Source organism: Molossus molossus, unplaced genomic scaffold, assembly GCF_014108415.1.
Source record: "Molossus molossus isolate mMolMol1 unplaced genomic scaffold, mMolMol1.p scaffold_m16_p_1, whole genome shotgun sequence".
NCBI lineage: Eukaryota > Metazoa > Chordata > Mammalia > Chiroptera > Molossidae > Molossus > Molossus molossus.
In genome coordinates, this window is record NW_023425344.1 from 171,493,803 (window position 1) to 171,519,936 (window position 26,134).

At 36.8% G+C, this 26,134-nt stretch overlaps 1 protein-coding gene and 1 pseudogene across 4 annotated transcripts in view; one reads left to right on the plus strand and one right to left on the minus strand.

The window, feature by feature from the left end:
• The window catches only part of LOC118640333 (protein only RNase P catalytic subunit), a 172,615-nt gene that overhangs the window by 117,548 nt on the left and 28,933 nt on the right, over positions 1 to 26,134 (minus strand). The gene's annotated exons all lie outside the window — the stretch shown is intronic.
• On the plus strand, positions 13,976 to 14,862 carry LOC118639943 (annotated as a pseudogene).

Here is a 26,134-nt window from a genome sequence, read left to right on the forward strand (position 1 = left end):
GACCAGTTAAAGCAAAAATTATCATAACACTGTACTATAAGGCTAAAAATATATGCAAATGTGATATGTATAACAATAATAGCATAAAGACCAGAAATTCGTAAATGAAATTTGACTGCTGTTAAGATTCCTACATTTTACATGAAATGGTCAAATCTAAAGTCTAAACGAACTGGATTAAATTAAAAGAAATATGTTATAATATTTAAGAATAAATGTTAAGTCTAATAAAACCATTAGTTTTCATAAATCACAACAAACTTAATCTGTGTTAAAATTAATAAAAAAAATCGAATGACCTTTGTGGGGAGGATTCATATTACAATCCCAAATCATACATTAAAAAGTAATGCAGAAAAGGTATAGACAAAAATCCAGCAGAAGAATTAAATAAAATACTAAAAAAATTCTGATTACCCCTACCCCAGAATAAAAGCATAAAAGGAGGAACAGGGACACACACAAAAAAACAGATTGGAAAAATAGAAAATAAATCACAAAAATGCTGTTTATAATAGATACACTTTTAAATATAAAGACAGATAAGCTGAAAGTGAAAAGAAGGGAGATAAAATATATTAGTTAGCTTAAGAAAGCTGGAGTGGCAACATTAATGTTAGACAAAATAGGATTAAAGAAAACTAGTACCAGAAAAAATAAAAATGGACACTTCATAATGACAAGATCAATACACCAGGAAGTATACTTATATATAAGAACAGAGCTTAAAAATATATGAAGCAAAACTTGGCAGAACTAAAAGAAGGAACAAATAAGTCTACAATTATAGATGGAGATTTCAACACTCCTCTCTCCATAATGACAGAACAAGTAGATAAAAATCAGTAAGGATAGAGAAGACAAACTATACTAATAACTACTTTGACTTGATTGATATCTGAAAGATTCTAGACCCAACGATCACAGAATATTTATTATTTTCAAGTACACATGGAATACCAAGACACCCACAAGCTCTAGGCCATAAAATACATCTCAAATATTTCAAAATATTAAAATCTGAAAGAGTATGTTTGCTAATCACACATAATTGAATCAGAAACCAATAACAGAAAAATATCTATAAACGTCTCAAATATTTCTAAATTATACTTCTAAATAACCTCTGGGTCAAAAAAGAAATTACACAGGAAATTAGAAAATATTCTGAATAATAAAAGATTACCTATCAAAATTCACAGTATGCATTAGAGCAACATGTAGAGGAAAATGTGTAGCTTTAAATGCTTATATAAAAAGGTCTAAAATCATTGATCTAAGTTTTCACCTTAAGCCAGAAAAGAAGAGCAAATTAAATTTCAAATAAAATAGAATAACAAAGCATGGAATCAAAGAAATAGAAAACAGAAAAATAAGAAAATTAACCAGAGAAAAGGTTGGGGGAAAAAACTGAACCTCAATTACTATTCTAAGATGACACTAAAAATATATTTTGAAATAAATTATAAATCTAAGCCCAAAGCCAAAACTATAAGAATTCTTAAAGAAAACAGGCAAATTCTTCAAATCAGGATCAGCAAAAATGTTGTGGGCAACACATAAAGTTATCACTGATATTCATATAGTGTGCCTCTTGATATGAAGCCAACTGAGTAGGATATAACAGCATTTTTGTGACAGTTTTGCCAAAAATTCTTAAATTGAATCTAATCATAAGAAAACAAAGATAAAGTAATAACTCAAACTGAGAGACACTCTACAAAATAATAGGCCTATAGTTTTTTTTTTTAAGTGGAGGTCCAAGAAAGAAAAAAAAACCAAAAACAAACAACAACAAAACTGAGCTTTTCACTGCAGGTTAAAAGAAACCCAGGAAACATGACAGCCAAACTCAATGTGTAATACTGGACTGGATCTGGAAAATGAAAAGGTTATAAAAGGACATTATTGTGAACTAGTGACAAACCTGAGCATCAACTGTGGATTAGATATTATTGTATCAATGTTACAAAGATGAAGAACTCCCTTTAGGCCAATAAGCACATGAAAAGATATTCAATATAATTAGTCATTAGGGTAAGGCAAATTTAAACCCACAGCGAGATATCATTTCACACCCACTAGAAGGGCTAAAATTAAAAAGATTGACCATAACAAGTACGTGGAGAAGCTGGAACTTTCACACATTGCTGGTGGGAATGTAAAAATGATATAAACACTCTGGAAAACAATTTGGCAAGTTTCTTTTCAAGTATAGCATATACTTATCTTACAACTCAGTAATCCCACCTCTAGGTATTTATCTCTAGAAAAAAATGAAAACCCACATTCATACAAAGTCTTATATATGAATGTTAATAATGACTTTATTCCTAATTGCCAAAATCTGGAAACAATTCAAAAGTCCATTAACTAAAAATTAATGAAAAAAGTGGTATATCAGACAATAAAATCCTATTCATCTATAAAAAGAAATTATTGATACACAAACAACATGGATGAATCTCAAAAGTATTATGCTAAATGAAGAAAGGTAGATATAAAAACCTACTTATATACTGTATGATTTCCATTTACATGAAATTTACAGGTAAAAACATACCAACAGAAAGCAGATTAAGGTTCCAGGACATATATTTGAGTAGAGACATTTTAGAAAGTTCTAATTAATATCAAAACTAAGTACTGGTTAGAACAGGGGTACTATTTTTTTTATGACTGAAAATAATGTTACCAAGGAGAATTAAAATAGTTTACTACATTAATGTGACCATTTTTTGCTTTATTCTGAATGAATTAAGGGAAACAAAACAAGTGCACTAAATTTCTAAAATTCAGGTTTCACTAATAATGAACATGAACAAGATTTTCCACTACACTTCCAATTTATCATTTTAGTGCTACTCTTAGTACTACGTTATATTCACCTCAGGAGTAATGACAAACTAAGGTATCTCAGTATTACTGGCAAATGGACATCTGTAAAAATCAAGAGTTAAACTAGATAACTTATAAAATCCCCTTCTAGTTCTGATAGTCTATGTTAACAGGACTTGGAAATCCCTTAAAATCACAGAATGGAAAAGAGTATACTTGAGATAGTTTGTTTGAAAGGTGATTCTCAGGAGCTTCTGTGTAATCACAGGAATGTTAATAAAAATTTTTTAAAAAAATCCCATCCAAAGATTACTCTGATCCATGTCTTCTAATAGACAGAAAAATCCAAAATGTCAGGTTGGGCTTTTCCCCCCCATTACTAAAGCTCCCCTTACTAAGGATATTGCTAGTCTGGGATTCTTTGTAATCCTTCCTTCCAAAGAGTTTCCAAAATGCTCACTTTTCCAACTACACAAATTTATGTCATCATAATAAAAACCCTCTGAGTACATCATGCTGAAAAGGTATGACAAAGAAAGAGTTGACTTAATAAGATAGCAAACTAATATGGCATAGGGCAGTGGTTCTCAACCTTTCTAATGCTGAGACCCTTTAATACAGTTCTTCATGTTGTGGTGGACCCCAACCATAAAATTATTTTTGTTGCTACTTCATAACTGTAATTTTGCTACTGTTATGAATCGCCATCGGAAATATGTGTTTTCCGATGGTCTCAGGCGACCACTGTGAAAGGACCATTCAATCCCCAAAGGGGTCGTGACCCACAGGTTGAGAACTGCTGACATAGGGCACTACAAATTTACAAGCTTAGCTGTTTTAATGAGGGTAAATTTAAACAAAGAACAATTATTTCTTTGTAGAGCTACTGCTGGGATTGCGCTTGATTACAGATTGGTTGATGATCTGGCATATGAAAATTCACCAATATTTTGATCATTTATTCTTGACTATTAATAAAAGTTGTTCTTAAAAAAAAAACAATTTTATTGAGCTACAACTCACATAGTATTCAATTCACTTGTTTGAAGTATACAATTCAAAGCACAGGTTTTGTAATATGACCACAATCTATCTATTTTTAGAACATTCTTGTTCCTCCTACAAGAAACTTTATACTCATTAGCAGTCAATCTTCATTCCACCACCCTACCAGACAGCAACTACTAATCTACTTTCTGTCTCTCTAGATTTACCTATTCTGAACATTTCATGTAACCGTGATTGACTTTTTTTCACTTAGGATAATGTTTTCAAGGTTCATCCATGTTGTGGCATAAATCAGACTTCATCATTTTTACTGTTGAATAATATTCCATTGTATGGCATAATACATTTTTTCCATTTATCAGTTGAAGGACACTTAGATTATTTTCCATTTTTGGCTATTATGAATAGCCCTCCTATGAACATTTGTGTACAAGTTTTGCATGGATGTATAACCACAGAAACTGTAAACACATGACTTGCAACACAAGTTGTTAACTTAAATACTTACAGGAACCAGACAGGTAACATAAATAAGATGAGCCAAGTCTAAGAAAACATAACAGAGATGGCAAAATGATAAATAGCATATGGCATAAGTCTCACTGTCTAATATTTGACAGAAAAAGGTGAAGACTATGACAAATTGGAGAATGTAGTTCCCTTAAAAAGGAAGTAGCCCAGTATTCAATCCAGCTAGTTGTCACCTCATAAAAATAAAGACCCAGGGTTAGCAGATTTGATTTTCAAGGAAAGTGAAAAATCTGGTATTATGAAATATGTCAAATAACTTTTTAAGAGAATAAACCACAAAGAAGCTCCAACAGAAAACATATGTGAGCTAGATTCCACCCTTAAGCCACAAGTTTATAATACATTCACATGGTCAGGCAGGAGATTTTCATTAGATACCTATCATGTGACAAATAATGTTCTCATTCCTAGGAACAAAAGAGCAAACAAATGCCCTATCCTCAAGAAATTTATACATTAGTGGAGGAGACAAGCAACACCAAAGTAACAAATAGATATTTAAGAGGGAGAGAAGTGCTTTGAAGAAAAATTAAGCAGAGTAGGTATTGGCACCTCTCCCTAACCCCTCTCTATTTTAGATAATGGTGAAAGGAAAAGGTCTTTCTCATGAGGTAACATATGAACAGAACTGAATTGAAGTGACGGAGCATGCTCTCTTTGGGGGAACAGCCTTCTAGGCAGAGAAAAGAACTGCCAAGGCCCTTAAACATCAAACAGCATTTTGCATGTTTAAGTCTTAACAAATAGGCAATCTGAAAGCTCAAAGAATAAGTATAAAGTCTTTATGAAAATCAACTCTTTCTTATCACCATAATATAGGAAAGAATAAATACATCTAAAAATAATTCTAAAAGTTTTCAACTTGCTATCTTATTCAACTTCTGATTACAATAAAGCAGAACTTATATGGTTGTTTTGTGGTTGCTACCTAACCACACGAGTAGCAAAATGATACAAAGATGTGCAGCAAGGAGGAGAAATAAAAGAATGGCACAGCTATACCATACTCATGACACATGAGCTCTAGAACAGAGGTGTTCCAACACTTGCCACCAAAGAACTGGCTTCATAATTAGAAATGATTCTACCCCTGGCTGGTTTTGCTCAGCGGTTAGAGCGATGGCCCATGGACCAAAGAGTCGTGGGTTCAATTCCGATCAAGGGCATGTACTTGGGTTGCAGGCTGGATCTTCAGCCCTGGTGGGGGTTGTGTGGGAGGCAACCAATCAATGTGTCTCTCTCACATCGATGTTTCTCTCCCTCCCACTCTATCTGAAAACCAATGCAAAAATATCCTTGGGTAAAGATTTTAAAATCATCATAATAAAATAAAACTGATAAAAAAAAAAAAAAAAAAGAAATGACTCTGACAACACACATGGCAGTAGAACTTGCCTTTTCTATTTATTACTTCTCCTACATTATGGATGAGAAAGCAAACAGGTTAAACAACTGATTTTTCTCAACAAACTATCTAAAAAGCAATATTAAAACTTTTTTTTTACCCTTTCCCTTTAAAAGAGGTTAAAACACTTAAATTTTTGTATAATGATTGTCCATATGTTTAGGATGTTTTACTTCTATTCTGAGACTTTGATACAAATCTCACCAGGAAGTTCAAAATAGATCTCTTATTTATTTTATTTAGTTACTGTACTATTCTAGAAAAACAACCATAAAGAGACAAGAGACAGGAGGACTACAGTAATGTATACTCCAAACTTTGCATCATAAAAGAAACAGTGATCTTAACATGTTAATTGTACTAAATGTACTGAAAAAAATCAGATAACACATATTTTCCAAAACAAAGGAGTATTAAACAACTGGCTTTAGTCATAGTGAATGGAAAAATAGGGGAATACCAGCTATTATGGTTTGAAGCACTGCTTTAAACACGGAAACAATAAAAAATATATCTCTGTATCTAATGGGCAAATTTCTTTATGAGCCTTCTTCAAACCAGAGATCCAAATAAATTCTAAATAAAAAGCACACTGACATGACTATCTTAATGAAGCCAAGGAAAAATAAAGTAACATGTCTGAAAAATGTGACTGCAATCTAACAACTAATAATCTAAAAAAAAGCTTATATTCATTTGATAGCAAGCTATGTTTTAGGAGATTTTTTCATTTAGTAGTTACAGCTATAATTACAATAATGTACTATCCTATTTAAAAATACTGAAAATGTTATCTGAGTTTTCTGATTCTAGTGAGATGAAAAAACAAATAAACAAACAAAAAACCTTCCTGATATAAATATCTGAAAAGGCTGGAGAAAATACAACAAAAAGACTTAATCCATGGCAAAAAAGAAAGAGAAATAAATCTCTAAGAGCCAGAGATGAAGTAAGATCTGAAAATCAGAATGGTAAGGATAAGAGTTGATGCTAATTTTGTCCAGGAGTGAAGTAAAGAGGAAAAATAGGTTATTAGCAAACAAGGGCTTGGCTTTTGATGTCCCCATGGAAACTGGAGAACTATCAACCTGGGGCCCAAATGAGGGAAGAAATTGGAAGTGAACTCCTGAATAAATGAGAAGCCTTTACAAATAAGCACACTGATGTCAAAACACAATACACCAGCTCCCCTATCTCTTCTAGGGGTCTTAGTGGGGGGATAAAAGCCCGCTAAGAAACTCCAGGCTTATGTCTTAAATGGGTTTAGAGTACAAATTTAGACAAACTGTGTGATACAAAATCATCACGTGCCACCAAAAAATTATATAAAAATTGGTTCTCATCTAGTAATATCTCTCGGTACTTGGCAGAAGCAAACACAAAACCTCTCTAGAGAGACACTTATCAACAATTCAGGCAACAAAGGGAATCTCATAGAAAGAGAAAGCCCCTTAAAACTGTACTTATCAATTTAAAATTACAAAACACAAAAGTAAACAATGTACCATGTGCTAGAGTCCTCAGACACAACAGAAAGATTAGAGCATAAGGAATTCAGGATAAAGGATAATAGAAAAATCAAAGAGACCATATAAGTCTGTAATAATAATTAAAATATAGAAGAAGAATCAGAACTGTAAAACAGATTATAAAATACTGAAGAGGAAAATTTGAAAGAGAAGTTCTAAAATTAAAATTCTAAAATAAAACTAAATGAATGGGGGAAAATCCAAATGTCTATCATCTAGTGAATAAACAAATTGTGCTATATTCATACATTGGGACACTACTCAGCAATGGACTACTGATACATGTAACAACACAAACTCAAAAACATATTTAAAGCTAAATCTAATATATAGTAAAAACAAACAATACACGTTAAGTGATAGAACACAACAATGAGAAATTTCATGATTCTACTTATATAATTTTTTTTAAGTAAAGACAAAACTGCAGAGACAGAAAGCAGATCAGTAGTTGCTGTAGTGAAGCGTAGGAGCAGGGGTTTACCTCAAAAGGGCATGATGAGACTTTTTGGGGTGATAGAAGTATTCTAAAACTGAACTGCGGTGATAGTCACACCAGTGTATAGATTTACTCAAAATCATTGAATTATATGCTTAAAATAGGTCACTTTTATGGCACGTTAATTATTGAAATAATAGGGGAAATACCCCTAAATGAATGGATAGAGAGAATAGACACATCTGAAGTGAGAAGTAGTTAGTGAACTAGAGGATATATCTAAAGAAGTTACCCAGAATGCAATCTGGAGAGACAAAGAGATGAAACACGAGAGAGAGAGTAAGAGACATGGAGGAGAGTGTGAAAGGGCCCACCAAAGTTCTAATAGTAATTTCAGGAGAAATATTTGAAGATATATGGGCTGAGAATTATTCATAATTGATTCATGATGTGAAACCTCAGACTCAAGAAGTTCAGTGAATCCCAAACAGGAAAAATAATATATTCATACATACACATCATGGTGAAACAGCAGAGTGAAAAAAAATCTTAAGAGCAATGAGGAAAATAGAGATAATCTACAATGGAACGAACAAAAGTTAGACCAAAAGCAAATTTCTCAACAGTAATTAAAATAGAGGCCAGAAGACAATGGAATACTATCTTCAAGGTGTTGAGGGGAAATACTAAAATTTATACAGTTAAATTATCATTCAACTAAACATTTTCAGAAAAAGAATAAAATAATTTACTACTCTTATCCTGTCACTGAAAGGTAGATACCCAAAAGAAGTGTGGGATTCAAAGAGAATGTGCGGGCTAGAGCTACATAGATGTGTGTCACTGGCATACAGGTGGTAGAGAAAACCAAAGGAATGGGTGAAAATGAAGAGAGAGAGAGAGTGGGCAGAATAGGAGAAAAGGAAGGAAGCCCTGGGAAACACCAAAAACTTAGGGGATAGGCAGAGAACATATTTTATTACTGTCTTGTTACTATAAAACGATAAAACTCAGTTTTATCTATCAAGAAACAGCAATAAGGAAGGAACAACAAGAAAGGCAAAGGAATCTGGCAAAAATAAAATATAAATTTAGGAAAAAAACAAAATGCAACAGCAGAATTAAAGTCTTCACTGGAAGTAATAAACTAGAACATGGGTTATTGTGAAATGCAGCAGAAAAAGGAAAAGAACAACGAAAGAATATTAAGAGAACGTTATAGGTATAAAGGCCAGAGAATAGAGCTCCAACTTAAGCCTCACAAAAATGTTCCCAAGGAATAAATCAAAACAAAAAGAGGAGAACTAATCATTAAAAAACAAAACAAAAACAAAACTTTCCCACGAAAAAAAGATCTAAGGACTCATAAGATTCAGGGAAACAATGAAAAATCCACCTAGTTTACTTCCCCCAAACGTTTTAATTTTGAGGTTAAAGAAGAAAAATCCTATATGCATCCAAGCCAAATAATAATAACACAAAGACTTTCACAGTGTTTTCCACATGCCATACAGATCACAAAAATATGGAAAAACAGCCCTGGCCGATGTGGCTCAGTGGTTAGAGTGTTGGTCCATGCATCGAAGAATCTCGGTTTTAATTCCTGGTCAAGGGCACATACATTGGTTGCAGATTCAAGTCCCACCAAGGTTGGAGAATGTGCAGGAGGCAACCAATCAGTGTGTCTCTCTCACATCAATGTTTCTCTTTCTCTCTTTGCCCCCTCCCACCCTCTACTCTCTAGAATTCAGTGGAAAAAATATCCTCAGGTCAGAATTAAAAACAAAACAAAACAAAACAAAAAACAAGAAATCTAAGTGCTTCCATATATTAACTCTTTTATTCAGTGGTATGAGGTAGATATTACCATTTTCCCCATTTTAACAGATTAGGAGACTAAGGCACAGAGAAGGTAAGTCAGTCACATAACTAGTAAGTGGTAGGTTTAGAATTTGAAACCTAGAAATCTATTTTTTCATCATTCCACTATACCTCAGAACAAAAATCAAGCTGGGAACCCCAAAGCTGGGTCACAACAACTGTTTGAAAATGGTGGAGCAGTCTTCACATGGGTCTGAACCTCCTGGCACCTGCCTTTTAACAGTTTTTTTTCTTCCTGGACCATACACATTAATAAGTTGTGGCCTATGTTCTTAAGCAAGGTATGCCCATTGAGACTACTGCCCTTTCTTATAGGGTACTACAAATAAGGAGAGGGAAATGCAAATGCCCTTCAGAAGTCCTTTTGTTGAGAAATCCTACTTGCTGTTCTGGCTGGTTTGCTCAGTGGTTAGAGCGCTGGCCCGTGGGTCAACAGGTTGAAGGTTCAATTCCCAGTCAAGGGCATGTACCTGAGTTGCAGGTTCGATCCCTGACTCTGGTCGAGGTCATGTGGGAGGACCAATTGAAGTGTCTCTCTCTCATGGATGTTTCTCTCTCTCCTCCCTTCCCTTCCCCTCTATCTAAAAAATCAATGGGAAAATATCCTCAGGTATGGATTAACACACACACACACACACACACACACACACACACACAAAATGCTACTTGTTCTGATGAAGTCTCCTAGTTTATTTAGGAAGTGATATTCCTCCTTCTCCTGCTCCCCACCCTCAAAAAATACTAATAGGAAGTATTGGGATTTCGCCTAAATAGAAGTCTAATGAGGTATTTTTCAACTGCAGGTCACAACCCATTACTGGGTCATGAAATCAATTTAATAGGTTGCAACCAGCATTTGGAGTGGGGGAGAGTAAACAATTAAAATAGAGTACAACACATGCAGGATGAGCATGTAATATTTTGTATGTAAAAATTTTTTTCAGTTATGAAAATGGAATGTTATATAAAATGTATTTTGTACTTGAGTTGTGGTAAAAAAAAAAAAAAATGGTTAAAAGCCACTGGTAATGAGACTGCCATATGTACAAGATACAATTTTGCCCAGGAACATTATTAACATATTTTATTATAGGTCTATAATATTTACCACTTGAAAATTTATTTAGGGGCCAGAACCCAGTTCTCTGGATTAGCCCTACCACATATTAAGACATATAATAAAACTATAATATGTGATCAAAATTGTATGGTTATGTACAGAGATTAATGGATGAGAATAGAAGGTGAGAAACAGACCGCAGTATAAATGAGAAATTGATATATGCTAAAAGTGGCATCACAATGTGGTGGAGAAAAAGGTGGGTTGTTAAATAAAAGGTATTGACACAAATGGGTAATTAGCTGGGGGGAAAATCAAGTTGGAACTACATATCTCATTTATACTAGAAAAAATTCCAATGAATAAAAAATTTAAAGTGAAACAACAGAAGTAGTAGGAAACAAAGGGAGATATTTTGTTTGTGTGTGTTTATTTTTAATAATCTCGTAATAGAAAAGACCTTCCTAAGTATGAAACCCCGGGGCCATAAGAAAATGTTTGATAAATGTGTCTATTTAAAAATGTGCACAGAGACTTCCGGTCAAGATGGCGGGTAGGTAACCGCTTATCGTGTCCTCCCACAACCACATCAAAGTTACAACTAAACTACAGAACAACCATCATTCAAAACCGCCTGAAATGAAACTGAATGGAAGTCCTACAACTACGGAATTAAAGCAGCAGCCACATCCAGACTGGTAGGAGGGGCGGAGGGGCGAAGGGGGACGGAGGCGCGAGGGCTGGTGGTGAGACCGGCTGGTCCCACACTTATGTGTGGCGGATAAAAATCAGGAGGATACCTGACTGGGAAGGTCCTTCCTGAGGACTGAGGGGTCCCTGTCCCACACCAGGTGCCCCGCTCAGGGTTCCAGTGACAGGAAGAGAAGTCCCCATAACTTCTGGCTGGAAAAACCAGCAGGAACTGAGGCTCAGGGAAGCTGAAGCGGCTGGAGCCCCAGGCAGCTCCTTAAAGGGCCCGCACACGGACTTATCGGACTCTCTCCCTCTAAGCTTGGAGGGGAGGCAGCTCGAGGGGCGACAGAGACATACAGGGAAGAGCTGTTTGGCACTGGAGCGAGGGCTGGAGAGGGGGCTTTCTCCGGGACAAACGTGCTGTCAGAGGCCTTTGTTCCTTTGGTGAGCCCTTCCCTGGGGTAGCAGACAGTCCCCATATCTGGGACTCCAGCAACCTGGCTCACACTGGTAGCCCCACCCTGGTGACTCCCTGAGGCCCCGCCCCACCCAACTTTCAGGCCCACCCAAGCTGTTGCCACTTGCTTAACCATAGGATTGGCCTGTCTTGGATCCTGCTTCAGGTTTTCCTAAATTCTTCCAAACAAGCAGCATCTGGTCTCAGCTAGCCCCATACCTCTCGTTAAGTAATACACAGAAACACACACAGGGAGGCAGCCAAAATAGGAGACAAAGAAACAGGTCCCAAATGAAAGAACAGAACAAAACCCCAAGAAAAGAACTAAGTGAAATGGAGATAAGCAACCTAACAGATGCTGGGTTCAAAATACTGCTTATAAGGATGCTCAATGAACTTAGTGAGGGCCTCAAGAGCATAAAAAAGGACCAGTCAGAAATGATGGATGCACAGTCAGAAATGAAGGAGGCATTAACTGAAATAAAGAATAATTTACAAAGATTCAATAGTAGAGTACGTAAATGCAAGAAGCAAACCATTGATTTGGAATATAAGGAAGCAAAAAACACCCAATCAGAACAGCAAAAAGAAAAAAGCATCCAAAAAAATGAGGATAGTGTAAGGAGCCTCTGAGACAACTTCAAGCGTGCCAACATTCACATCTTGGGGGTGCCAGAAGGAGAAGAGCGAGAACAAGAAATCGAAAACCTGTTTGAAACAATAATGGCAGAAAACTTTCCTAACTTGGTGACGGGAACAGACATACAAGTCCAGGAAGCACAGAGAGTCCCAAACAAGATGAACCCCAAGAGGCCCACACCAAGACACATCATCATCAAAATGCAAAAGGTTCAAGACAAAGAGAGAATCTTAAAAGCAGCAAGAGAAAGGCAGCTAGTTACCTACAAGGGAGTTCCCATAAGGCTGTCAGCTGATTTCTCAAAAGAAACTTTGCAGGCCAGAAGGGAGTGGCAAGAAATATTCAGAGTGATGAAAAGCAAGAACCTACAACCAAGATTACTCTATCCTGCAAAGCTGTCATTTAGAATTGATGGCCATATAAAGACTTTCCCAGACAAGAAAAAGTTAAAGGAGTTCATCACCACCAAACCGTTATTATATGAAATGATGAAGGGTCTTTTTGAGGAAAAAGATAAAATATATGAACAAACAAAATGGCAATGAATACATATCTATCAACAATGGAATCTACAAACAAAATGAACAGGTAGAACAGAAACATTCTCATAGATACAGAGAACATTTTGTTGGTTGCCAGATGGGAAGGGGGTTGGGGGAATGGGTGAAAAAGGTGAAGAGATTAAGAAGTACAAATTCATTGCTAGACTGACAAACCTCAAAGGGAAAGGGGTTGGGGGGAGGTGGGAACAAATAAACCAAAGAACTTATATGCATAACCAATGGACACAGACAATAGTGTGAGAAAAGGCGGAAGGCGGGCGGGAGTGGGGAGAAGGGGGTCAATGGGGGAAAATGTGGAACATCTGTAATACATTTTACATTCAACAATAAAGATTTTTTTAAAAATGTGCACAGAAAAAAAATCGTAAGTTTTTTAAAAAAGGCCTCAAAAATTGTATTTCAAATCACAATTTTTCTAATAAATAGCTCCTACAAATCAACATAAAAAACACCCACCAATAACTCAGGTAAAAATATGGGCAAACAGAAGCAAGCAGTTTGCAGAAAAGAAATATAATTGGCTTTAAACCTATGAAAAGATGCTCAACTTACTCACTGAGACAAGTGTAGGGAAACAAACAGAGAGCACGGAAGGGAGTGCTGGCTGGGAAGGGAGCAACTCGGGGGAAGAAACTCAAGCTGGAGGATGGCTCAGGAGCTGCAGGTACTGAGGCTCACTAGGGGGATATCTGAGCCTGAGCTTCCTCGTAGTCCCCCAGCTCCACTAGGCAGCCACTGTCCAGGTCTCTGAAGGGCAGCTACGTACTGACTGGCCTGGCGGGTGCGCAAGGGCTGAGAGGGGCTTGGTGCTGGCTGGGGCTGCCTAGGGAGGGGTCTGCAGGGCAAGGGCGCTGCTGTCCAGGCTTCATGCTTACCTCACCAGCATGGCTGGCACCGGACCAGCAGGATGAGCGGTGTTGGGCTCTAAAGCATGGAAGAAGTTTTGTACAAGTAGACCAACTATCTCATAGGCTGGCAAGCCTCGTTAGTTTGTTTTAAATAATGGGATCCTATCCTACAATGATTCACAAGATGATGTTTGCAAAGGGAGCAAAGGAAGTATAAATATGGCAGTTTGTAAAATTAAAGTCCATTCAGCAAACACAAAAATGGAATTAATCATTCCAGTAGAGTAGCATTTCCAAATGAAGGCAGTGAATGCAGCTGCAAGACAGAGGTGGCTCGTTGCTCTGGAGAGCTCCAAAGCCTGTATGACTGATAGTAGGACTAAAAAGAAAAATAAGTGAAACTAGTGAATCTCTGAAACCCAAAATGTCTAGAGTTCACCTCCTCTGTGACCTAAATGCAGCAAGTTTCTATGATTCAAGAATTTGTTCACCATGAGAAACATTCATCTCCCAGCATAGAGAACATGAATGAAGCATCTTCTTTACTTAGTGTTATATATGTAACACATTCATCACAATGCTTGAGGAATGTGTGAAGATAGCAAATGCTAAATTTAAACCTGAAATGTTTCAGCTGTTCCATTTGAATCCCTTAGTTTCTCCTGGGTCATCTTCTACGGTTCAAAAGATGAAGTGTTCTGCCAGCCACCCCAGTTCTTGCAGTTCAGAGAGAAGCAGCCACTCTATAAAAGAACTGGTGTCTATACTTCACCCACTCTCCCAGCGAGCTGAAGAACCTACTCAGATATACTCTTGTAATGTCATTCATCTTAAAGACCTAAATAGGCCTGTTCACTGTTCAAGAAATACACTTAATGGAGATTTGGCATCAGCAACCATTCCTGAAGAAAGCAGACTATGGCCAAAAAAAATCTGGATTGAAAGATCCTCTTTCTCCTTCTCTTCCTGAGGAAACAGAAGTGTCCAACTTCCTCTATGTCAGTGGTTCTCAATCTTCCTAATGCCACAACCCTTTAATGCAGTTCCTCATGTCATGGTGACCCCCAACCATAAAATTATTTTTGTTGCTACTTCATAACTGTAATTTTGCTACTGTTATGTTTTAGGCCACCCCTGTGAAAGGGTCGTTCGACCCCCAAAGGGGTCGCGACCCACAGGTTGAGAACCGCTGCTCTAAGTATTGCTATGCAAAAACTGCTGTAATTAAACTATGTTATAGGGAGTAGTTTTTCCCTTAGAAAATATTGTAAAACAAACAAAACCTCATACACCTTTGAAGTGTATTTTATCTTTATATAGTTTATCTGCAAGAGTATTTTTCTAATAACTTCACAGTATTAATGTGCATCTTTTTTCCTTTTTAAATAAATGATGTGTAATATTTTGATATCCATATGGACAAATGTAGCTATTTTTCTAAAAAACTGTGAGGGACTGACAGCTTAATCAGTATATTGTAGCTTATAAACATGAAACCTTATAAACATAATGTTTTGATTTGACAGAAGTGTGATATATGCAACATGTGCCATGGATCAAACAGTCAATTTACCCTAGATGAAAAGGAGTTATGACAGCAGCTTGATGGCAATTATACTGTATTCCTTTAAGCAAAAAAGAAACATTTAATATTCTAAATATTTTTAGCCCAAATATCATGACACTGAGGATTTTTTACAAACCAGATTATGTGGTCCTTCATAAGTGAAGCCGACACTACTGGTTTGTCAAAACCAAATGTTGGGTTAAAGTATTTAATTTGTATTTATTTATTTATTTTTCTGTTGCATCAAAAAGTGACCTATCAAATTTAAGATGTATATACATTGTTATTTACACTGTTCTAGAAAAGAGGTTAATGTTGCAGTGACCTTGCTCACTTCCACCAAAGAAATAAATGACTTTCAATGGAGGGAAAAAACAAAGTAAATTAACCCTGTACTGAGATTCCATTTTTCACTTCAGATAGGCAAAGATCAAAATGTTTGATGACACACTGGTACACAAAGGTGTGGAGACACAAGAATCCCCATACTTTGCTGATCAGTGTATATGTATACTGATAAAATTTCCATGAAGGCCAATCAAAATTGAGACATCTCTGATGCCCTAACAATTCAATTTGTGGGATCTACCTTACAGCTGTCTTAGAATATGTGAGAAATTACAAATGTATAAGGTAATTCACTGTGGCATTTTTGTAACAGTGAAAGACTTAAAACAATCTAAATAACCATTAATAAAAGACTGAATAAATAATTAAATTTTGATCATTCTAGCCCAGCTAGTGTGGCTCAGTGGTTGATTGTCAACCCATGCACCAAGAGGTCGCTGGTTTGATTCCTGGTCAGGGCATATCCCCAGGTTGTGGACTAAATCCCCGGTGGGGAGTATGCAGGAGGTGGCCAATCGATGTTCTCTCTCATTTATGTTTCTCTCTCTCCCCCTCTCCCTTCCTCTTTCTCTAAAATCAAAAAAGAAAAAAATAATAAATTCTGATCATGCTATACAATGGAAAACTATATAGGTTAGAAAGAGAAAAAAGAGAGAAAGAAGAAGAGGAGGAGTGGGGGAGAGGCAGACAGAAAATCTAGTTTTTGTCTTGATGTACAAAATGATAACCTACTATCAATTACACAAAGGACTGAAAAAAGTTTCACTAAAGGATTCTCAACCTAGAATCATGAGTTAAAGACACATGTTCTCTAGCAGCAAGGTATATTTCCAAGTAGATTTTTGTACTAAGTACTCAGACAGAATGGCATATACTCACAAGTATAAAGTTATTTCTCAAATCTTGCCTGGGTTTGGGGAAAATATATCTTATTCAAGTAAAGATAGTTTAGAATTTATTTTAAATTAAATTTCTAGATAAAACAAAAAGTTGTATTCTTTTAAACCCCACTCTCCTTCCCTTTCCTATCATATCCTGACAGACCTATAGAGAATAGCTAAAAGAAAGGCAGAAAAATGTATTTTTCATTGTAGAATCTTGCTTCCAAATTAAAAAGGAACATATCAGGAAAGGAAACGCAATAACATGGCTTGGGTGCAGCAATCCAGAAATGCTAGCTACTTTTTATTTTTTAATTCTGTTCTCAGTTCAAGGAGTTCATCCATGCTTACACACCCTGGAAAGCCCCTGTTTTACAACCAACCAGGAACTGGCTCTTAAGCACCAACACAGTATCTAACTTTCCTCCTTCCTTGGAAACAAACACGCAGAATATTTAAGTCCTTTCACTGGGTGATTCCCCCAAAAAAACAAAATAAAAATATTGCACAGATAAAACTCACTGGAAAACTTTTCAAAAAGAAACCAGGAAGTAAACATCTACCTTCCAAAAAGGGGAGAGAAAGTATTGAAGAAAAACTTAACACTGTATTTATAGATGGAACCTAACTAAAAACCCTCAAAAAGAATTCCTAGAGAAATGCAATTACAAGAGGGTTGCCCAAGGCTCTTTTTAAGAATCTTTATACATTTTTCATTGTTTACCCTCAAAAAGTGACCAAACTAAAAATATTTCCTTTAACAATAAGTTTGGATATTATATTATTATCCTCAGATACATGCACAGCCCCCAGAAGAGCTGTGAGAATACTAACAGAGCCTGGACTAATCATCGCAGATCTGGTTTTGCACCTTCTCTGCTGGGCCATTCATTATCTTATATGGCTTTGATCAAGTTGCCTCACTTTTCTGGGCCTCAGGTTCCTGAGAAATGAAGTGGTGCTACTTACTTCAAAGGGCTATTGCAAGGATTCAATAAAATTAAGGGATTTGACTACAATAAGACTATACTGCAGAAGTCTCTACATGTCCTAAATTTAGGTAAGTAGTAATAATGGTACAAGTTTTACCAATAGTTTGTTACCATTTATAACTCTTTGGGTTTTAAAACACATACCAGCAAAACAACTTTCCTTGCTTCCTGTTCCTCAATACAGCGGTAGAGTAGATGGATCCACATAAACACCAATAACCTAACTGCCTCCACATGTGTAAGAAAAGGACGTCTACATTTCATTTGTTTCCAGGTTCTGATTTAGGGGCCAAAGATACTATTCAGTCTACCTCCTGAGAAGGGCTCTAGACTGAGAGTAGATCCACTGCCCTTGCACAACAGATGATTCATAAATCAATTCTCTGCTGGAGATTGCCTGTAGATTACAAGTAATCCCTTATAGATTACTTTATGCTTTACAATGTGCTTATGTTTTCTGATTCTATCCTCAAAATGATTCTGTGAGAAAACTGAGATGCAGAGGGGGAAAACAAGTTAATGCCTACAGAAAAAAAAAAAAATACAGAACCTCTATTTCTGACTCCTATTTAACTCATTACCTCATTAAGTTCAATGAGTTATTTGTTTACAAAGCAGAAGAAACAAGTTTATCATTTGTATCTGCAAAAGCCATAAAAATTTTTAATTTTCTTATAACAACGAAACAGAATTTACTATCACCTGTGCTCAATTGTATTGCTAATTTATAAAGAAAATAGCTTGGGTTGTCGTTTCTTGTACTCATTTAATGAACAAAATCAAGAACACAAAAAGGCCCTAGCTGCTCTAACTGGTTTGGCTCAGCAGTCAGAGTGTTGGCCCACTAACTAAAGGGTCATGGGTTTGCTTCCTGGTCAAGGGTATGTACCTGTGTTGCAGGTTTGATCCCCGGCCCTGGCTGGGGCGTGTGTGCAAGGCAACCAATTGATGTGTCTCTCGCACATGGATGTTTCTCTCTTTCTCCCTCCCTCCGTCTCTTCCACTATCTCTAAAAATCAATGGAAAAATATCCTCGGGTGAGGATTAACAACAACAACAAAGAATAGAAACAGGAGAACAGAATGGGAAAAAAATTTAATTCCTAAAAATTCTAGTGCCTAAGATAAGCAATACTAAATCTGATGAATGTTAAGTAAGTATAAAGCAAATATTTGTGCATCACAGTATAAGAAAGTAGCCTATGGAAGCTGTCCAGGTAGAAGGCAGAAAGGAAATGGGAAGTGATTTTACTCTGAAAAAAAATCCAAACAGTGAAAGAGTCAAACAGTAAATCGGAGAGGCAAGAATACTAAGGTACAAATCTTGGGGATATCCCAGGAACAGTCATTGGCTCAAATGACGTATTTTGTACATCTCATCAATGATATTTCCTCCCTTGTCTAACTTACACAAATATTGAATAACCTAATAATGTACAACTGGAAGGTGAGTCATTCCACCAGTAATCAATGAGATTAACGGAAATTCTATTTTCCTTTGAACTCTGACACAGTTTGCATCTGTTTTATTATTCCTGCTAACAATTACTGCTAAATCCATGTTAGCACACCTTTTCTTCTGCTGCCGTTAATTAGGCAAGTAATAGCAAGCTAAATGTTAAGTACTCTCCCACCCTCAAAAAACATACATCAGAGGAATAAGGAGGTAGAATTACTAGTAAGTGTAAATAGCATTTGTAACTGAATCCAAAGATCTGGGTTTGAAACCAGGCTTTATGACAAACTATGTGGCTTTGGCAAGTCATTGGTGACACAGTTGATAGGAACCATGAATGCTGAGCTTTGGATCTGATCATTCAGCTCTCCTGGTTCTGCAAATGATTTTTCAGGTTATTTTGGTACTTAATAATAATCAGATCCTTACAAATATCAAATCATTATGTTGTACACCTTAAACTAGTACAATGTTATATGTCAATTATATCTCAATAAAACTGAAAAATTCGTGTTTAAATCAGCTCTGTAGGTAACTCAATCCATACACATTCCACTCTTCCAATTATAATTTCCCAAAAGAAAAGCCAGCAACCTAAGTGCAGGAAAACCACATTTGACTTCCCTGTAGCTTCTTCATAGCTAAAGAAAACACAAAAACAAACAGGAAATTCGCCTAGAGATCTTAATAACAAAGAGTGGAAATCCCCTTACTCCACATCTCCCAATTAGCAATGCTGAAGTTATAAATTCTCAGGTTCCACTTTCCCTTCATGGCAGGCCTAACCACACCACAATTAATCTGCAGTTGCCACCTGCACTACAGGCAGTGGCAGAAGAACACTGGAGTATTCCAGATTGCCACTTTAGCTATAGTTTTCACTACATAATAGATTAATAGGTATGAGATTTTTTTTAAAATTCCAGAACTAATGTTAATATCCCTTCTGCAAAGGAAAAGCAATGCAGTTCAGTAGAAAAATCTCTCTCCATCTCTTAATCTAAATTTCATCTCTTATGCATTTCATAATCAGAAAAAGAAATATATTACCATGTGCAGATGTTAGTTTTTTTAAAACAGATTTTTACAATGTAAATTCCAAACATACATAAAAGTAGATAGAATAATATAATAAGTCACAGTGAACCCAAACACTAACTTTATCAACTCATGGCCAATTTTGCTTCATTTGTAACCCCACCTACTCCATCTCCATTTCCCAGTTATTTTTTATTTATTTATTTTTTAATCCTCACCTGAGGACATTTTTCTATTTTTTGTTCAGGTAGAGTGGGAGGGAGAGAGAGGAACAGAGAGAGAGAGAGAAACATCGATAATGAAAGGAGCACATCGAGTGGCTGCCACCCACACGACCGACCAGGGCCGGGGACAAACTACAACCGAGGTACATGCCCTTAGCGGGAACCGAACCCGGGTCTCTCCGGACCGCAGGCCGACGCTCTAACCGCTGAGCCAAACCGGCCAGGGCTCCCAGTTATTTTTTAAGTATAACTCAGATGTCACTCACTTCATCCATAAATATTTTGGTGTGCAGCTCTAAAATATCATGAGTTTTAAAACACAACTCACTGCCCTGGCTGGTTTGGCTCAGCGGTTAGAGCGCTGGCCCGGGGACCAGAGAGGCCCCAGGTTCGGTTCCTGCTGCAGCGGTTCTCAACCTGTGGGTTGTGACCCCTTTGGGTGTCAAACAACCCTTTCACAGGGGTCGCCTAAGACAGAACAGCAGTAAAATTACAGTTATGAAGTAGCAATGAAAATAATTTTATGGTTGGGGGTTAGCACAACATGAGAAACTGTATTAAAGGGTCACAACATTAGGAAGGTTGAGAACCACTGTGCTAAGGGCATGTACCTTGGTTGCAGTGTGTCCCCGATCCTGGCTGGGATTGTATGGGTGGCAACCACTTGATGTGTCTCTCTCACATCGATGTTTCTCTCTCTCTCTTCTTCCCACTCTATCTCAAGATAAATGCAAAACAAAAACAAAAACCAAAAAAAATGTCCTCAGGTGAGGGTAAAAAAAAAAAAACCAAACCCACAACTGACTAGCATTATTACACCTAAAAAAACCCCAATAATAATTTATTAATATCACCATTAATTGATGTTCAGATTTGATTGTTCAAATCAGGAATTAAAGGCCCAGCACAGTCCACACACACAAATGGTTGCTATATCACAAAATGCTCTAATCTATAGGTCTTTTCTCTTTCTTCCCCAACCCCCTTGCAATTTTTTTATTACAAGAAACTGGGTTATCTGTCTTACAGAGTTTCCCATGGACTGGATTTGATGATTCCATCCTTAATGTGTAATATATCCCCTATAGTCCGGCCAGTGTGGCTCAGTGGTTGAGTGTTGACCTGTGCACCAAGAGGTCGCTGGTTCGATTACTGCTCAGGACACATGCCCAGGTTGTAGGCCCGATCCCCAGTGGGGTGGAGCGCAGGAGGTGGGCAATTGATGTTCTCTCTCATTAATGTTTCTATCTTTCTCTCTAAAATCAACAAAGAAAACAAAAATATATCCCATGTATTTCCTGTGAATTAAGAGTTGGCTCTAGATGCTTGATCAGATTCAAGTTTGATATTTCATGTAGCAAATTCTTTTTTTGGTACGTGCCCCTAGCGGTAACTGAACACAGGACTCTCTGGTCCACAGGCCGACGCTCCAACCGCTGGGCCAAACTGGCCAGAGCCATGTACCAAATTCTTAACTCTTCTATTTCCTATTTCTTGAAACCTTGGGGGAGAAGAACCACTGGCTAAGTTTCAATCTATAGCTAAAAACTAGTGCCAGATAATAAGGATGTGTCACATGCTGCTCAAGAATTAAATAATTTTGAATTTCTACCTTAAGATAGTAAGGAAAGGCAGTGAAATAGTCAAACAGCTTCAACACCATCAAAACCTCAACAATGATTTGATGCCCTCTTTCTTCCTTCCCAGACTGACACTTTGCCAGATACAGATTCTGCACTTTTACTCATTTAAATCACAACTTCCTCTCCTACTCTCTCTTGTCTTCAGGGCTCCACTGTCATCCCTATTCCCACTAGGAAAAGATGACCTTGACTTAATTAACACATAACTAGGTTGCCTGGCCAACAGTTAGAACGTCTTAACATTTCAGAGCTGAAAGAGGCCTTGGAAATCATGTAGTCCAACCTTCTCTGTTTAAAGATCAAGAAACAGAGGATAGGCGTAATAAGTAAGCCCTGGCAGGTCTGGCTCAGCAGTTAGAATGTTGGCCCGCAACCAAATGGTCCCGGGTTTGATTCCCAGTCAAGAGCATGCACCTGGGTTGGAGGTTCAATCCCTGGCTTCAGGTGGGGTCATACAGGAGGTAACCAATTGATGTGTCTCTCTCACATAGATGTTTCTCTCCCTTCCTCCTTTCTTCTCTCTCTCTTTCCCTCCCTCCCATCCACTCTATCTAAAAATCAATGGAAAAATATCCTCAAGTGAGGATCAACAATAACAAAAGAGCAATAAGTAACTTTCCCATGGTTATTATAAAGATGATATTAAATGAGTTAATAGTTGTAAAGTACTCATAATAAAGACTAGCATCTAATAAGCCTTATACAAATGTTCACTTTTTTACAAAAAGCATAATTAAAACCAATTATGAAGCAAAACTAGTATTTGGAAAGACCTTTTGAACTTCTTCAAGAATACAAACGCTATTCCTTTCTACCTTGAATTTTGGGGGAATGTGTTCTAGATACAAGTAAACATTCCAGATAACGATGGCATGTTCCTTTAAACACTCAATTTTACTTCCTTTTAATCTTTTAAAGTCAAGATAATCCAAAATAGAGATTATTGTTAGGAAAAATGAAGAACACCAAACAATATCTTATTAAATTTCTTTGTGACTCAATATTTCATTATGAACCCAGGGAAGCTTAATAAAGAGAACACAGATTTTGAAGACAGACTTGGGTTCTAATGTTAGCTCTGCTACTAACAAACTAGGTTTGGCAAAGTCACTTTACCTCTCTGAGGCCTAGCAAAAAAGAGATGCTCCTTTCCTTGCAGGATTGTGACAAGGATTAGAGATAACAAAGATCTTAACACAGTATGCCTAATTTATGGGAATATTATAGACAAAAATTCCTACACCCATGAAGCTTCTATTCTAATATGAAGAAAAGACAATGAAAGCAAATAAAATATATAGTATGTCAAATTGTGATAAGTGCTATGGAGAAAAATAAAGCAGAGACAAAAGACAGGAAGTGTCTGGGTGAGGGTATACATGCTATTTTAACTAGAGTGGTCAGGAAGAACCATTTTAAGAAGGCAGTATTTAAGAAAAGAGTTGAAGGAGGTGAACAAATAATCACACAGATATCTAAAGGACGAGGAAATAGCAGGTGCAAAGGTACTGAGGTAGGAATGTTTCTGGTGAGATTGAGAACCACCAAGGAGTCCAGTATGACTAGAATGGAGTAAGACCTGAGAGGCTAATGGGGGCCAGATTGCAAAGGGCCTTACAGGTCTCTGTGATGACTCTTAGTTTCAGCTTGAGTGAGATGTAAAGCTACTGAAGAATTTTAAGGAGAGGAATAACAAGATCTGACATGAATGTAAAAGGATCAATCTCACTGAACCGACTGGGGCATTGGGAAATGGGAGACCAGCTAGAAAGCTATTGCAGTTGTCTAGTTCAGAGTGGCTTGGACCAAAAAGTGGTGGTAGTTGTATTTACTGAGATAAGAAACACTGCAAGAGGGGCATCTTTATAAAGATCAGGTTTGTGCTATGGAGAAGGGAGGCGACCTTTGCCCTTATTGCAAACATCTCAACAACTCTTTCGTATTGATCGTTTTCTTTTCCCTCAGAAGCTGTCCCTCTTCAATATGAGTGTGTTATTTCTAATCTACTATCTTATTTACATTATTCTATTCTCAGAGTGGGTGGGAGAGACCAAATGAAATGGCAATAAAAATTGACACATTTAATTAACAGCAAAAGAAAAATTGAATCAGAAATCTAAGCTAGCACTTTCTAAGTAAAAGAAAACTAAGTGTGGTCACTCTGGGTAGTATCTCATTTCCAACATATTTCTAAAAATTTACTTGTAAGATGGCTATTTAGAACTCAATATTTTTCCTATAAATACAAATTTATAAAAAGTGATCTGGTTTCCACGCCAAAACTATGTAATAGGGCTAAAGTATTATAATAGTGCCAGCCTGAATCTAAGACAGAAAAGGTCACAGGGTTTAAGAAAAATGAGACTTTCTTGCCCTTAGCCTAAGACAAAAATAAGTTTCTCTTTTGCATACTCTCACGTTGTTCAAAGCAACTAAACTAAGGTGCATTTACCCCTCTGCCTCTAGCACTGCAATCTACATGAACCCCCCCACTCTAGCATCTTCCTCAGATCTGCCCCCCAAAATGTTCTCCATGTCTAAAAATCACCCACCCAATTTTATTTTATTTTTTTAAATTAATTATTTTTGTTACAGATATTTCTCCTTTTCCCCCCACTGATTCCCCCCTCTCTCTCTCCGCCCTGTCACCAGCTTTGTTGTCCATGTCCACTGTTCATGCATACATGCATCTAAGTTCTGTGGTTTAACTCTCCCCCACCATCCCCTCTTCTGGGGATTCAGTCTGTACCCCACTTCCACGTCTCTGGGACTACCCCATTCTGCAGACTGTTATGTTCATTATATTCCACAAATAAGTGAGATCATATGATTCTTGTCTTTCTCTGTTTGGCTTGTTTCGCTTAGGATAATACTTTCCAGATTCCTCCATGTCGTCTCAAAGGATAAGAGATCTTTCTTTCTTACAGCTACATAATACTCCATTGTGTATATGTACCACAGCTTTTTTATCCATTCGTCTACTGATGGACATTTGGGCTGTTTCCAGATCTTAGCTATTGTAAATAGTGTTGCTACAAACAGGGGGGTACACATATTCTTTCTGATTGGTGTTTTAGGCTTCTTAGGGTATATTCCTAGAAGTGGGATCAAACTAAAAAGCTTCTGCACAGCAAAAGATACAATCATCAAAATGGAAAGGCAACCCACTGTATGGGAGAGCATAATTGCCAATGATATATCAGATAAGGGGTTAATTTCCAATATATAGAGAGTGCTCATACAATTCAACAAAAGGAAGACAAAGAACCCAATTAAAAAATGGGCAGAGGAACTAAATAGACACCTCTCCAAACAGGACATACAAATGGCCAAGAGACATATGAAGAAATGCTCAATATCACTAATCATCAGAGAGATGCAAATTAAAACAACAATGAGGTATCACCTCACACCTGTCAGAATGGCCACCATCAATAATTCATCAAATAACAAGTGTTGGCGAGGGTGTGGAGAAAAGGGGATTCTAGTACACTGCTGGTGGGAATGCAGACTGGTGCAGCCACTATGGAAAACAATATGGTGTTACCTCAAAAAATTAAAAACTGAACTGCCATTTCACCCACCCAATTTTAAAAGAGCAGCAACCAAACATTCACACCCACACCCAATTCTCATACTTTTGTAAAACAGAACTTAGTTAGGCATCAGTAGGAAATGTACCACTTCTAGCTAGTTCTACCAAAAAAGATTAGATCCCAGTTGGTAGAATTTCAGCAAGTATTTTATCAGAGAAAATAAAAAAAGAATTAGGAATAAGGTAAATATGTGATGTTGAGAAGGCCACTGCAAGCAGTCAGCGTTTGTCTTTTTACATTTTTACCCTTCCTGTATTTCTGAAGTAATTGATTTTTCTAAAAGTTTCACATTTTACACCAACATACTGGATAATCCAGAGATAACAAGCCTATTTTTCTGTTTCAATTGTGGAGTTGTAGAACAGGAAATTAGGAATAGCACTGAGTAAAATATTCATAAGTTGAGGACTATTTATCATTTATGAGCTTTTATAAATAGAGAATTCAAAAGATATGTTTTTAAAACTATACTTTGCAAATAATTAAATTTCTTGCTCA